The sequence below is a fragment of the Ranitomeya variabilis genome, chromosome 1 (genome assembly GCF_051348905.1).
Source record: "Ranitomeya variabilis isolate aRanVar5 chromosome 1, aRanVar5.hap1, whole genome shotgun sequence".
Classification (NCBI taxonomy): domain Eukaryota; kingdom Metazoa; phylum Chordata; class Amphibia; order Anura; family Dendrobatidae; genus Ranitomeya; species Ranitomeya variabilis.
The window spans coordinates 838,808,481-838,825,193 of record NC_135232.1 but is presented as its reverse complement, the minus strand read 5'-3'; the positions used below and the strand labels follow the sequence as shown (position 1 = coordinate 838,825,193).

Sequence of the window (16,713 nt, the reverse complement as noted above, 5' to 3'; positions counted from 1 at the left end):
TCATATTTCTCTTTCTCAAAGCCTATCTATCTATCTATCCCATATCTGTCTCTCTCTCTGTATCTATCTATCTATCTATCTATCTATCTATCTATCTATTATCTATCTATCTAATATCTATGTATCTATCCCATATCTATCTATCTATCTATCTCTCTATCTATCTATCTATCTATCTATCTATCTAGAGAACAAAATAGGAACAGCATCAATATTACCGCAATCGTGGTGCAAAGCTTTCCAAACCAATGGTCCAATGGCTTCAATCATAAGAGTAAAAAAGGAAAACAACACACCTATCTATCTATCCATCTGTCTGTCTGTCTATCTATCTATCTATCTATCTATCTATCTATCTATTCATGCACTGAGTTGCATAGTGAAATAGATAACATAGTGTCTATAATAAGCCCAAAAATCACACCAAATTAGCAAGATGAATCAATGTTTTCCCCTGCAAGTGGCTACAGAAAAGGAAAACTTCTTAAAAGCAGACCGTGGGGGGGGGGGGGGGGGGGGGGGGTTCATTTCACATTAGTTAAATAGCAGCCAGCAGTCCACATTGATGGGTAAATTACAATGATTGCTGGAGAATGACTGCTGTGGTCTTTAAAGTTCACTCCAAACAACATCTTTCCACCCACGTGCCACCCAGACTTCTATTGATTTCCACATCTTCACCCACAGGACATTTTCTACAACAAATACCAGCTGTCACATACCAGGACAAGTTTCCAGGGACACAAAGTATCTCAGTCACTCGTACAACAAGCTTTTATGCTGAGAACATGAGAAAATACATAAGAAAATCTAAACAATAAGGAGACATGGCGGTACATTCCATGCACTATTCTAATTCAGGCAGATAGTAATTAGCTAGTGGGGGCAAAACTGCATAGACTGAGCCAGGGAGAAGCCAGACAAGCTGGCGGAGAAAACTCACCAGTGTGGATGCTTTCACGAGCCCACTGGATACTTCCCGTCCACTCGCAGTCCGGTCGTCACTGCTTTGATAAGCTTGCTATGAGAGCGCCCTGCATCTGTCCCCCGGGTGACTGTGGCTCACTGCACTTTCTCCCATTACTCCATCACCCTGGAATGGCTCTGACACATCCTCTCCGCAGTAGCGCTGCTTCTCCACACTCAGGTATGAGGTGTCCTCGCTTTAACAGGGTCACATATAGAAGATAACAGAGCAGGATGTAAAGCGAATGAGAAAGTCAGCAGCATGCGAAGAGACTGAGAGGAATGCTTCCCTACAGCAACTGCTTATTCCCAAACACGGCGATCTGCTGCGTGCAAGAAAGCTCCAGGAAGCCAAGGTTACAAGGGGGAATTGCATTCGGTAATAAAGACAACCGAGTCCATCCAGAAGACGCACGCAGAAAATATCCACCCGTTCTGGGAGAGGCAGAACCGCACAGAAATTTACACAAGCAAATCCTCAATGTGCGCACATAGCCTTGAGTTCAGAGGCTTGGATGTTTCATTGCAGAAGCAGTCAGATTAGTAAAGACATGGAAATGACTTCAGGAATTCTCCTTTGATTTCTTTTTTTAACTTTTCATGAGTAAGGCTGAGCAGTGTGCGAGCTGGGCAGGAAATTCCTGGACAAATGTCGGAACAATACCTTCAGTGGCTTCAAGCCCTTATACAAAGTCAAGGAGCAGGGAAGTGCAAGCCTAGCAATTATCATGCAAATGTGGAAGTATGATCATGTCTGGACACTGCTGATGAAATGCACGAAGCTCTCACGAGTGGGCGACCATGTGTTGTCAGGGGGTAATGGCAGGAGATGCATTCTCTGCTTGATGTACATGAGTGTCCTTACATCAGTACCTTTGTAGTCACATATCTAGTGTTAAGGAGAGCGACTGTCTCTGTATGTATTATAGTAGTGTTATTTACACATGTATTACCTACAAATGTGCCATTCATGAAAATATATGAGTCGCCTATCACTTTATGTTACATTAATAGCATAAATAGTGGACCCTCAGACCCTCATTGTAGCTGAGCTATGGGTCTGAGAGTCTCAGAAGGTGATTGACAACCTTATCTAGAAATCTGTCAGTTCAATGTCCCATGGAGTCAGCTTGTGATTGACAGTCTTCCTTCACCTCTAGTAGACGTAAATGCCCGAAAATGATGCACATCAGAGTGCACGTTCGTCTGTCAGCACCATGGAGACACAAAACCCACTTTAGCTAACCAATAAAAAACACCAAGACATAGTAATATTCTTTGGACTAAAAAGTGACCAAGAAGCTTTATTAAGAGTTTCATAAATTATTTTAATAAATAACCGTAATATTAAAAATAATTAACACCAAATATTTCATCCACCAAAAATTTTCACAATCCACAAAGCATGGCTGAGTGATTTTCCCACTAACAAAACTTCACGACAAAATATATACAATGAACATAAAAAGAGGAGGGTGGGCAGGTGCTTCACTCTTTTGCAGCTCCTGTAGAATGACCAGCTGCTCAGGTAGAGCCAGCTATTTATAGAAACAATTCTTCCCGCTCTTTTTATTTGAACCAATGAAAATAGAGATAAAAGAACCGCTGAAAAACTGGTTTAAACTGGAACAAACTGCTCGCATCATGCACAGCTTACTGAAATTAGCCCTTTGTAAAATAGAGACCTCAAAAAGACCCATGGCAATAATAAATAAAATGAAGGGTTCGTGTCACCATGAGACCCCCATTTTAATTCTTATGTTGGGGCTTCCATTATAGTCTATGGCGCATATGTCCAAATCCCATTTTGCAAGGGGTTCAGACATAAGCCCTTTCAGGGCCACTGAACGGGTGCCAAAACGCAATGTGAAAGCACACTTACTACAACCTCAGTCACCTATTTGAGATAATCATCCTAAGGCCATGTGCACATGCTGAGTATTTGAAGACTTTTTTACCTCAGTATCTGTAAGTCAAAACCAGGAGTGGGTGATAAATACAGAAGTGGTGCATATGTTTCTATTATACTTTTCCTCTGATTGTTCCACTCCTGGTTTTGGCTTACAAATACTGATGTAAAATACTTACCAAATACTCAACTTGTGCACATGGTCTAAAAGTCAATGAAAGGGTCAGATACTGACTTAACACTGGCAAAAGTTTTCTTCCCTTCTATCAGAGTTAACCCCTTAACATCTAATGACGGGCAGTGTCCATCATTGGACGCCTTCCCCTTTAGGTGCGGGCTCCGGCGATAAGCCCGCACCTTTTCCAGCACATGATACAGCTGATCTGATCAGCTGACATGTGCCCCTAACAGTTGCAGGTGGAATTGTGATCTACCCGCGGCTGTTAACATGTTAAATGCTGCTATCAAACTCTGACAGCGGCATTTAACTTGCACGCACAGTAAGCACATCATTACCTCTTCCCATCTGCGGCCATGTCACATGGGTTAGCATGACAACCCGGGGTCAGCATGAGACCCCTGTGGTTGTCATAGCTGGATAGGTATGACCACTGCCGCACAGTCGGCGCTCATAGCAAGTGAGCATTTCTGCTGCATAGAGCAGAGCAGCAGCCCTGCTCTATGTACAAGCGATTGTATGATCGCAGCTTCTAGTCTCACATGGAGACTACTGAAGCAAGTAAAAAGTAAAAAAAAGTTTTAAAAAATATTTAAAAAATTTAAAAATATAAAAGTTTAAATCACCCCCCTTTCGCCCCATTCAAAATAAAACAATAAAAAAAAAATATACACATATTTGGTATCGCCGCATTCACAATTGCCCGATCTATCATTGTATAAAAATAATTAATCCAATCAGTAAATAGCGTAGCGCCCAAAAAAAATCAAAACGCCAGAATTAAGTTTTTTTGGTCACTGCAATATTGCAATAAAATGCAATAATGGGCGATCAAAAGATTGTATCTGCACCAAAATGGTATCAACAAAAATGTCAGATCAGCGCACAAACAATAAGCCCTCGCCCGGCCACAGATCCCGAGAAATGGAGACTCGGAAAATGGCAACATTTTTTTTTCCAAACTTTGGATTTTTTTTATCACATAAATTAAAAAAGAACCTAGACAAGTTTGGTGTCTATGAACTCATAATGACCTGGAGAATCATAATGGCAGGTCACTTTTAGCATTTGGCGACCATGGTAAGAAAAAAATCCAAAAAACAGTTGTGGAATTGCACTTTATTTTGCAATTTCACAGCACTTGGAATTTTTTCCCCCATTTTGGAGTACACGATATGGTAAAACCAATGATGTCTTTCAAAAGTAGAATTTATCCTGCAAAAAAAAAGCCCTCACATGGGGCCATATTGTTGGAAAAATAAAAAAGTTATGGCTCTGGGAAGAAGAGGAGCAAAAAACGGAATCGCAAAAACGAAATAGGGCTTCGTCATGAAGGGGTTAATCACTCAATATACATTTCCTAATTTGGACTCAAGGCTCAATCAAACTTGATCGCGATCACTGGGGAAAACTTAAGATAGATGCTATCACCCCAGTGATAATTTCTTACCTCTCATGCCAGTAATGCCTGCTTCCATACTTTGACCATACCTATTAGAAGATTTTCAGTAGACCTGTGAGCCTAGGTGAATCACCCCTCCATTAGATGCACCCCCCCGCCCCCTATTTTTGGAAAAAACAGCTGTGAGGTCAGACCTGCAATCAAATTTGAGTTTATATTCTATTTATTCTATTATTCTGAATCATAAGCCAAAATTTGCAATTTCCTGACAACCTAAAATGGATAGCAAAATATTTCTTAGTGCTTATTTAAGAAGGAAATACTTTGCAACTGCAGATCTATTAAGTAAGCAGCATGATAAACTTTTCTTCCATCTTAAGATAAATATTACCAGGACTGAATATACAGTATATATGTATGTGGGTCAAATATGCAAGTGTAGAATTGTATATACCGTGAGGTGAATGAGATATAAACACCAAATCCTATATATTTAGGGTAATTCTTGTGTGGCTAACATGAGTATGCAGAAAATAAATTAGCCACCCATGATTCCTCCTTACTTCGAGAGAATCCGCAGCTCTTCCGCCATGTTTGTGCAGTCAATTCTTATATTCCCCAAAGCATACCTGGAATTTTTGTGGGGGACATTGCCCAATCAGTGCTGTCAGGGCGCTATGTAGGCATACACTCTATTGACAACAGACTTAGTAGCACCCAGTTTTCACTTATTCATTATTCACAGAACACCAGGAGGAATAACAGAGGAAAACATACTCCAGCATTGTTCTTTCACTGGCAATGTATGCATCTACTAAAACAGACATTTCGGGAGAGCTAATATTTTGAAAGTACTGTTTCTCTAAGGCAAAAATCCAACTGGTAAAACCAAAGACACGAGCCGGAAAACATGTTGGTATAAGTGCAATGTGTAGGGGCTCGTTCACACTCTGACCATTAATAGACCGAGCATAAGATAAAGACAAAATGAGCAAATACCCTGTAGTGAGTAAGTAATAGTAATAGTGAGTGAAAATAATATAGGGTACTTAGTTAACACTATTTTGATCAAAAGAGCATAAAAGACATCCCACCGCGACAAGGATGGTTCCTAAGTCTTGTAGCTCACCTTGCTAAATCCAACTGGTGGAGGGAGTCTTATAGGTTATACTCCCTGGGAAAAGGAATAAAATGTGCTGTCTTAAGAAGAGCTCATATGTATAGAATAGCTACGAGTTTTCTATTGATAATCTTTAGACAGACAGTGATTTTCTGAAAACTACACTAAGCAGCCCGGTGAGTGACAAATTGCTAGAATCAGAGTATCTGTCTCTACATTATGCTGCTCCTAGGTTAGGTGAGAATAACCTGGTGACACATTCCCTTTAAAAACCCACAATGGCTCTCTCCAGCATCCCCATGCCTTGCTCTGCTTGAATGACAAGTCTCTTCCTAATTGTGTATAGAAGTGACCTGGCAATGACGCTGAACCCAGTAGGAAGAAGATGGAGAAGGCCATAGAGTAGACTTCTCTTCCCATGTTCACAGTCTCAGAAGCCAAACATAGCTTTCTGTAATGAGGGAGCCTGTCTGTATTTCATGTTGCCCGGGGTTCCTTTAAGTGTAGGATAGTAGATGATGATAAGGAATCAGAGAAAAGGACAATGGTGTACAGAGCAGTGGATGGACTTAGATGATTCCACAGACGAAATAACAGTAGACTAAGGGTACCGTCACACAGTGGCATTTTGATCGCTACGACGGTACGATTCGTGACGTTCTAGCGATATCGTTACGATCTCGCAGTGTCTGACACGCTGCTGCGATCAGGCACCCTGCTGAGAATCGTACGTCATAGCACATCGTTTCAAACTTTCTTTCGTCGCTTGATCACCCGCTGACATCGCTGGATCGTTGTGTGTGACAGCGATCCAGCGATGTGTTCGCTGGTAACCAGGGTAAACATCGGGTAACTAAGCGCAGGGCCGCGCTTAGTAACCCGATGTTTACCGTGGTTACCAGCGTAAAAGTAAAAAAAAACAAACCGTACATACTCACCATCTGATGCCCGTCAGGTCCCTTGCCGTCTGCTTCCTGCTCTGACTGAATCCGGCCGTACAGTGAGAGCAGATCACAGCGGCGACGTCACCGCTGTGATCTGCTCTCACTTTCCGGCCGGCAGTCAGTCAGAGCGGAAAGCAGACGGCAAGGGACCTGACGGGCATCAGATAGTGAGTATGTACGGTTTTTTTTTTTTTACTTTTACGCTGGTAACCATGGTAAACATCGGGTTACTAAGCGCGGCCCTGCGCTTAGTTACCCGATGTTTACCCTGGTTACCCGGGGACTTCGGCATCGCTCCAGCGCCGTGATTGCACAGTGTGACCGCAGTCTACCTTATAGAATACAACTCAAATTACAATGGCAAGCAGAGGTAACCATTAGCACATAAGAGCTACCGCCAGTTATAGCAGCGATTTTCAGTTGCTTCATCCTTACATTTCAAGAGCCATAACTTTTTTATCCTTCCAGTGAAGTCTTGGTTATTTGCAAAATACGACAGCCAATGATCGCATCTAAGTTATCTCTGATCTTAGCTATTGCTGCAGATTGTCAATTGTTATATACAGCTGACATCGGCTACCTATGGAGTGGGATTAGCTCCTAAATCTGCCCTAAACACGACCTGTGTCCCATGCTATAAAAATATATAAATATATGGTGGATGGCACTCAGAAGCTAAAGGGAATGAAGAGAGGAATCTAATGTTTAAATCACATTTTTATACTAAACAGATTTTTTTCTCCTAATTTTCTATAATGATATTAGATGATGGTCCATCCATCTCCATCCACTCTCTGCATATTGACCACTGCATGAAGCTTGCCTTGAAAACTCTCACGAACACTGTTGTTTCCCAATGCCAATACGGTTGCTGTAAAGCATATGTTTGAGATAAGATTGCTGCCCTCATAATTATGTACAGAAAACTAGATATAAAATCTACAGAAAACAAAAATAGGTTAAAAAAAGAAAATACTAATATCTAGTATTATTTGTACTAACATTTAGATGATACATTGCCTGTATAGTCATCTTCTGAGAAGCTAGGCTGCTCTGCCTGTACAGTTAAGTCATGGATAACTAGGAGTTTGAGACTGCTGAGCTTCTTACCGGGATTGTAATCCCAAAGAAAAGCAAAGAGGTCGGAGGTGCAAAATAGAATAACAGTCTTGTCATCACATGGGACTATCCGAGCAAAGGGGAAGCCCTAACAATACTGTATCCTCCTTTCCTGATTGCAGGCAGTCAAATGGGTCAGGAAACATATAATAGACTGTGCTGGTACAGTGGATGTAAAAAGTAAAATCCTGCTTAAAAGGCAATGTACACATCCATAGACACAGTGACGATATTAGAAGTAACACAGAACCAATGATTTCTTGGATAGCTCCACTCTAGCCTTTTGTTTCAGCGCTAGAATGGTGCTACTAATCTAAGTTTCCTGACCGTAGTATTATACCTACCATCCGCCATCTTCATCTGTTATCCGTGCCTGTGCCGCCATCTTGTGACTGCCACTTCTGACTGACCGAAAGTTAGTGGTAACGATCACAAGCTCTCAATGTAAGTGCATGAGAGCCTCGTTCACACAGGAGAGATCTGGCAGGTCACAAACTGCTGTAGACCGATCAAAGAGGTGCCTATAAAAGATGATGAAGTCGGCGGCTGGTAAGTAAAAGACAAGATGATGGGAACTTAGATTAGGAGCGCCACTCCAGTGCTGCAATAAAAAAAACATTAGCGTGGTGCTTTAACATAGCAGGAAAAGAAAATACAGTTTTACAGCTTCTTGTCTTTCTGTAACAATTAGAAGTGGGAGGGACATTTCCTAGCACAGCAGTGAATCTGGAAACACTCCACGGAGCATCTCGCCCCCGGCTGCCCTGTTACCTTTATTTACATTTAATTTAAGATCCTATTTATTGTGTTGGAAATAATTGTCAGGAGACGTCTGACGTGAGTTGGCTAAATAAAGCTACTGCAGAATATAGAAGCCTCACTATTTCCCTTCACTCCTGCACCTCATATCATTTTACCATATTCATATGATGTAATGTGTAAAGAATATGAAGATGCAAATAGCCTCTCGAGGGAAGAACAGGACTAGAATTCTAGTGTCACCTATTGGATGCACCAAAAAGTCAATATCAACCCTTTAACGGGTCTTTCCACAAAACTTAGGATAAGAATCCAAACCTGAAACTCCATTTGCAGACATGCATATTGATGTGTTGATGAGGTGCAAACACGTGTGTAAACAAGAAAAACTTAGTAAAATTCCAGCTCCTAAAATTCCACTATTTATTTAAAAAAAAATAGAAATGTGAATCCACAGTACAAAGCAACGCGTTTTGAACGCACGCAACTGTTCTTTGTCAGAGCTACATGATAATGAATACCAGTAAAGCTTTATATAGAAAGATGCCCAATGGTTACACAACCGTTAAAACCAACATGATTGGCTAAAAGAGCCAAAAACCACATACAAATGTTTAAATAGAAAACATAAAACTCAACAAAAAACAGTTTCAAGAAACATTCCATACTATCAGTAGTGAAACATGATAGCAAGGGCAAGGGTTATAAATCCAGAAAGTCTTTCTTGTTAAAAGGCATCTCTTGACATCTCCTCCCCTCCATGGGTTAATGACCCTTTCAATACATACAAAACTTGGCATTTTGCACAAGGAGAAACGTCCTTCCTAAGAATATGAAATGAATGTAAAGAATATCATGAATGTTCATGAGGCACATCACTTTCCATAATCATGTAATTATTTTTACAAGCATTGCGTTTCTTAAAATTGCCTAATTTTTATGGCACATGCTCATCTTGGTGATGTAATGTCCTCCAGTGAGGAACTAACAACTTGGAAGAAACTGATGAAGAATGATTAAACAAAGCTGGGACAGGATGAGTATTGAACATTGAGGTTGGACAGATTCTGCTGCCAGCATAGTAGAAGATCAATAAAACCCTAGGCAGTGAACCTCAACCTTTTCTTACCTTTAGAGCCACATTCTGCTCTGAGAGATGGTTGCGAGCAACAATTTGTGCGAAGAAATCATAGAAGTCATATGACAAACCAACCATGGATAGCTAGTCATGCAAAGGTTATCATTAGTCGTTAAAGAGTTATTCTGGGTTTTCCTGGTTAATGTGGGTTAATGGGGGAGTATCTACTACTCTTTACTATTCTACATTCAGATAGCTGTTGTAAAACTTGGGCCAGTCATGTTCGCAAACTTAGACATTGACTTACTCTATGTGCAGCTCCGTCTGAATGTTCACATAGTGGACGGTTGCACAAACCATCTGCTTTTTCCATGCATTAGTTTGGCTTGTAAATCGGACCAAACTGCTACTTCTGTGATTTGCTTTGCACAGCACAAAAGCTAACATTTGATAGTACATGGGCCCAAAATGAGTTTGAAAAGCTATTAGAAATCATGGGCAGAATCAGCCTCCTGCTGTTGACAGCAGTATCATTGTCTGCACGGGTTGGTATTGGTATGCACTTGATAAGCCATGGAAACAGCACAAGTTCCTCCTTGTGCTCTTGGCTCTCTTGTGTGACTGCCTATGTGCCCTCACTGTGCTGCAATGCTGAGTTCAAAGTGCTCATCAGGGGCAGAACCAGCTGCACACTGAGGGAGGGTAATGTCACCAGCAAGGAGGAGGCAGCCTTAACCTCTTCATGGCTCCTCCTCCTCTTCGTCCAACTACTGGCTGTCTGATTTGACACTAACAAGCTGAGGAAGCAGACAGCCGCGAGCCACACAGTAGAGGTTGGTATGATCACATACTGGGCCGGACATATCATTGGTGCAGCCACACATAGGCCCAAGAGGTAAGGGGGCCCATTTTCACATCTAAAGCAGGTGAAATTGTACATTATGATGAGCTTTTGGACTGCAAAGAATTCATATGTTGTTCTTGCACAGGATCCCTTTTTAGTCTGTAACCACCAGATATTATAAAGTCAACCCCTTTTCAAATGCCTTGTGAGCGTATTTGGATACCAAGTACAGGGAAAAATGGCAGAGACAACCCTTTAAACAAAGTTTGTTTTCAAGCCTATGGTTTATTACTAGAATCCAACTACTAGAACCCCCTGTAGCAATTGGAGTGAAATGGATACAGGTTATTTTCCTGCGCAATGTCAGCCATTACCATTGCAGGTATTGCTACAAAGCTGGTAGTCGGTAGCACAGTATACAGTGAACGTCCATTTCTTTGTTCTAGAGATTAGGGAGTCTAAATAGTCAACAAAAGCAATCCTGAGCCCCTGACATATAGCTAGAATAACAAAATAAATAGATAGAATATTCCTTTAAGGCTGGTCAGAGAACTAATAGTAATTATCCTCATAGATCAGGTGAAAGTTAGGATGCAAAAATAATGTATTATTCATGAACATCTGGTGAGATAAATTATAGACATGATATGTAAATGAGATTGGCATTAGAGGCTTGGTATGGTATGGTTGGAAGCACTCAAACCATGATATACTGTCGGAATGATGTGCAGCCAGAACTATGCTAGTCCCCTGCATCCCTACCCCCATACTTTTTTTTCTCGAAAGCATTCTCTGGTTAACATTAAGACTCATTTATAGTTATCAGAATGTCAGGAAATAATCAAAGCTTGCATCAGCGATGCAGAAGAGCATGGGCTCCGCCGAGTGGAGCCGTATACTCCTCAGGCCATGGTTGCACTGTGACCCATGCTGCCAGTAGTTCGAAGATAAATTGGCTTCAAAAATCTACACAAGCTAGAATTTCAACTGTAAAATGTGATTGAAAGACTAGTGTATATATTTGGTATAGCTGTGATTGCGCTGGCCCACAGAATAAAATTAAAATGTCATTTTTACTGTACAGAGAATGCTGCAAACACAAAACTCAATAAACAATGGAGTAATTGCTGTTTTTTATGCCTTGTCACAAAAATATTTTTCTTGCTTTTCAATGCAATAATGGCAAATTAAATTATGCTATTGGAAAATACTGTTTGTTTCTTTTAAAAAAGTTCATATGGATATTTAGATGGAAAAATTTAAAAAAGCTTTTGCTCTTAGATTGAAAAGAAGCTCTAAAACTACTACTGTATGATTGTATATCTGATGCATTAGTCGGAACACAACTTTGTAGAATGCGGAATAAAGAGTCCTGTCTTTGTGGGATGCCATCCAGATTATTCTAGACAACAATTGCTCAAAAATAATGAACTACCAACACAACTAAGGTACACTTTGGACAACCTTATATAACACAGCTGTTCTGGGTATTCTGGGCTCTTCTTCCTTCACCTTGGTCCACTGCCATCATTTGTGCCCCACATCGGGTTTTACAGATTTACAGAGCAGCGTAGCTTAGTGACATCGTCTCTATGGTCCTATTTTAGGCTCATTAGGACACACACCTGTGTCTTAGGATTGAGATTCAAAACTTTAGTTTTATGTACTCATTGGCCTGTGCACACTGGGCTTTAACTTGTTTAATTCCCGGCTAAGTGCCACTTAATCTGTCCTGCTGCTTCCAAGATTCCTTAGTGTGCCATGTCCTCGCTTCCCATGTACGATCCTGCCAGCTGCACCAACACCCAGGGTCCATGTGCCCACTCAGACCTAGGGCTTAGTGGGTTCACTTCACAAGGTGAGCCTCCACCTTAAAACTAATAACAATTTTTAATGATACAAATACATTGTTTATTGTGAATTGCAAATTGATGATAATTACAATCCCAATAATCTGTCTGTGCTCCATCAGCTTAAGTTATTTCTGTATGGGCAATGAGAAACGTTTCCTATTTTTACGGAATGTCTAGGAATTTTCATACAGTTGGCTGCCATGCTGCCTTGTAAAACTCATATGCAGTTCTCATCAGTCTTACTTGAACAATAGTGTTGAGCCACCCCCCTAGTGTTCGAGTTCGGTTTGGCTCGTCGAATTGGGGTGTGTTCGACGAATGTTCGTCGAACGTTCGACGAACACCGTCGAACTCCATTGAAACCAATGGCAGGCAAACACAAACACATACAAACACATAGAAAATACCTTAAAAGGTGTCAAAAAGCTGACAAACTGTTCAGAAGACACAACAAACACATGGAAAAGTCACAAGTACATATAGTCATGCTAAAAGAAAAGAGGTGGAGGAGTTAGAGGAGGAGGCACAGATATGGGCATGTCGCCCTTCTAAAATCAAGAAAGGCTGGAGTAAAAATCTAAAATCAGCCTACCAACACCCAGACATCGTGACAAAAAATGTTAAAAAATAAATATCTTTAGGTAGAATGGCGGGTCCATTCAGAACACTTTCCTTAGAAGACGTAGTTGCATCCCCGTTGGGAGTCATGCCAAAAAAGGAACCCAATACATTCAGACTAATACACCATTTGTCATATCCAAGGGGCAGGTCAGTAAATGACAACATCGACGTGGAACCAAGTACAGTACTATATACTGTACCTCCTTTGATGAGGCAATCAGGCGGGTCAAGAAGTTGGGAAGGGGCACCCTAATGGCCAAAACAGACATTGAGGGAGCGTTCCGGTTACTACCTGTGCCTCCGAATAGTGTGCACCTATTGGGCTGCTTCTGTGAAGGAGCATACTGCATAGATCGCTGTTTGCCCATGGGGTGCTCCATATCCTGCTCACTATTTGAGGCGTTTAGTTGCTTCCTCAAATGGGTCGTCATGGGTGTTTCTAAGGGGGCACATATTATCCATTACCTCAACGACTTCTTATGCCTGGGCCCAAAAGATTCGCCACAGTGTGAATACACACGGTAGTCCACCTGTGAGAAGGAGAGAGCTGGAGGAAGAGCGGACACCCGAGAGCCGAGGGGTTAGATTGAGAAAGGAAGAAGGCGGTATAGCTTGCTTCATGGGTGGGGTACTCTGCTGAGTAGCAGAAACTGCTACTAGGCACAAAAGGATTTCCTGGGCTAGATGCAGTTAAAAATTAGTACTTAGATAAACAGGCGGTGTAGCTTGCTTCATGGGTGGGCTACTCTGCTGACTAGCAGACACTGAAGCTTTGGAGCAGAATCCCAGGCCATAGTATGAGTAAACAGTTCTGCAGACTCAACCATCTGTGTTACCCCAAGCCATAGTGTATGTAGTTTCTAAAGGTTAAAAGGGGGGGAGTGACCCACACCCACCTGGAATTGACGATGCCAACAACATGTAAAACACAGCAAGGGGACTCCAAAAAGAGTCTCCATTTTTTCCAAAAATTGGGCCACAGGCATCAATTTCGCCAGAGGTTCTTAAAATGGTTGGTGAGGTGATTTTCAAAAATCATCAAGCTTTTAGTCTCCCCAGGAAGACACAGGGGTAGAAAAGTCCTTGCGGATCCAGGATTTGTTCATCTTGATGAACGTTAGCCTGTCTACATTGTCACTGGACAGCCGCGTGCGCTTATCTGTCAGCACACCACCAGCAGCGCTGAACACTAGTGTTGAGCATTCCGATACCGCAAGTATCGGGTATCGGCCGATACTTGTGGGTATCGGAATTCCGATACCGAGATCCGATACTTTTGTGGTATCGAGTATCGGTATCGAAACAACATTAATGTGTAAAACAAAGAATTAAAATAAAAAATATTGCTATACTCACCTCTCCGACGCAGCCTGGACCTTACCGAGGGAACCGGGAGCCTTCTTTGCTTAAAATGCGCGCTTTTACTTCCTTCCGCGACGTCACGGCTTCTGATTGGTCGCGTGCCGCCCATGTGGCCGCGACGCGACCAATCACAGCAAGCCGTGACGTAATTTTCAGGTCCTCAATGCCTAATTCTAGGCATTCAGGATTTTAAAATTACGATCCGGCTTGTGATTGGTCGCGTCGCGGTCACATGGGCGACGCGACCAATCACAAGCCGTGACGTCACGGGAGGCAGGAAACGCGTGCATTTTTAAAATTACGTCACGGCTTGTGATTGGTTGCGTGCCGCCCATGTGACCGCGACGCGACCAATCACAGCAAGCCGTGACGTAATTTCAGGTCCTGATGCCTATTTCTGCATTCAGGACCTGAAATTACGTCACGGCTTGCTGTGATTGGTCGCGTCGTGGCCACATGGGCGGCACGCGACCAATCAGAAGCCGTGACGTCGCGGAAGGAATTAAAAGCGCGCATTTTAAGCAAAGAAGGCTCCCGGTTCCCTCGGTAAGGTCCAGGCTGCGTCGGAGAGGTGAGTATAGCAATATTTTTTATTTTAATTCTTTATTTTACACATTAATATGGATCCCAGGGCCTGAAGGAGAGTTTCCTCTCCTTCAGACCCTGGGAACCATCAGTGATACCGTCCGATACATGAGTCCCATTGACTTGTATTGGTATCGGGTATCGGTATCGGATTAGATCCGATACTTTGCCGGTATCGGCCGATACTTTCCGATACCGATACTTTCAAGTATCGGACGGTATCGCTCAACACTACTGAACACATGTTCAGAGAGAACGCTGGCTGCGGGGCACGACACGATCTACAAGGCTTGAGTGGCATGCTCAGGCCATTTTTCCAGATTGGAAGCCCAAAATGAGCCAGAGTCCAGTTCCACAGTCATGGAATTGCCGTTATCTTGGAGATACTCCTGTACCATCCTCTCTAGGCGTTGGCTATGCGCCAGACTTCTTGTCTCCTGTGGCCTAGCAAAGTATGGTCTAAAACTGTTACTGTTACGGTTTGAGTGATGACTCGACAGTCCCACGGTTGGCAAGTTAGAACTCAGAGATTCACTACTTGCACCACTGGTGTTTTGTGGAAAAGCAGATGTAAGATTCTGTAACAGACACTGCTGATACTCCTGCATGCGTGAATCCTTTTCTATGGCAGGAATTATTTTGCCAAATTTACTTTTGTACCGGGGATCTAAGAGTGTGGCAACCCAGTAGTCGGCATTACTTCGGATTCTGACAATCCGAGGGTTATGTTGCAGGTAGTGCAGCAAGAAGGCACTCATGTGTCTTGGGCATCCCCAAGGACCAAGTCCTTGTTGTCTTGGTGGCGGCGAGGTGAGAATCATGCTTCCTTCCTCTGCCCTCTCTCCCCAACCTCGCACAACAGAAATTTGATCAAGGTCTCCCTCATTTGATGAGTCTTCCATGCCCAGCGCAAGTTCGTCCTCGACTTCTTCCTCGGCTCCTGCACCTTCCTCAACAGTTTGGCTGCTACCATGCGCCCTCAGTAATCCCTCTCCCCCACCCTCCAATGCCAGCTGCCTTGGTGCTGCCGACCATCTGGACCTTGGAGATATTATCCCTTCTGCATACGACTCCTCCTGTCCCTCCTCCTGCTCCTCTTGTCCCACCACTTGACTCCGAATACTGTTTAAGGTGTGCTCCAGCATGTAAATGACCGGAATAGTCATGCTGATAATGGCATCGTCAGCACTAAACATCTTCGTCGCTATTTCAAAACTGTGCAGAAGGGTACATAGTTTCCTGATCTGAGACCACTCCTGAAGCGTGATTTGCCCCACCTCTGGATCTCGCTGGCCCAGGCTATACATCATAACATATTGCACCAGGGCTCGTCGGTGCTGCCACAGTCGCTGCAACATGTGCAGAGTTGAATTCCACCATGTGGACACATCGCATTTCAGCCGGTGAACTGGCAGGCCCAATGACTTCTGTAGAGATGTAAGTCGTTGAGCTGCGGGATGCGAACGGCGGAAGTGAGCACACAGCAACCGTAACCTCTGCAGAAGCCCATCTAGTCTGGGATAGTGGGATAAAAATTGCTGGACAACCAGGTTCAAAACGTGAGCCATGCAAGGCACGTGTGTGACATTGCCCCGGCGAAGGGCCACACCCAGGTTTGCAGCATTGTCGCACACGGCCTTCCCTGGCTGCAGGTTCAGTGGAGACAACCATTGATGGAACTTGGTCTCCAGAGCTGACCACAACTCCTCAGCTGTGTGACTCACATTTCCCAGACATTTCAAGGTAAACACCGCCTGATGCCATTGAGCCCTGGTGACAGCATAGTAAGGAGGTGTGCAGGATTCCTTCTGCGCAGTTAGAACGCGGGTGGCCTTACCAGACAGGCTTTGGGTGCAGGTGGAGGACCAAGAGGAGGTTGAGGAGGCAGAAGCAGTGGAGGAACTTAGAGATACAGAGGATCGACGCGCAACTCATGGGGACGGCAAGACTTGGACAGCAGCCCCTTCTCCTGA

The 16,713-nt window shown here is 43.1% G+C and overlaps 1 protein-coding gene across 6 annotated transcripts in view; it reads right to left on the bottom strand.

The window, feature by feature from the left end:
• Positions 1 to 16,713, bottom strand: part of ARHGAP24 (Rho GTPase activating protein 24) — a 1,388,018-nt gene that overhangs the window by 207,731 nt on the left and 1,163,574 nt on the right. The window contains exon 1 of one of the 6 annotated variants that reach the window (XM_077275812.1): positions 944 to 1,708. The exons of the other annotated variants lie outside the window; for them this stretch is intronic. The gene's annotated coding sequence lies outside the window, so the exon portion shown is untranslated. Of the gene's footprint in view, positions 1 to 943; positions 1,709 to 16,713 lie in introns of those variants that run through there. 6 annotated transcript variants of the gene reach the window in all.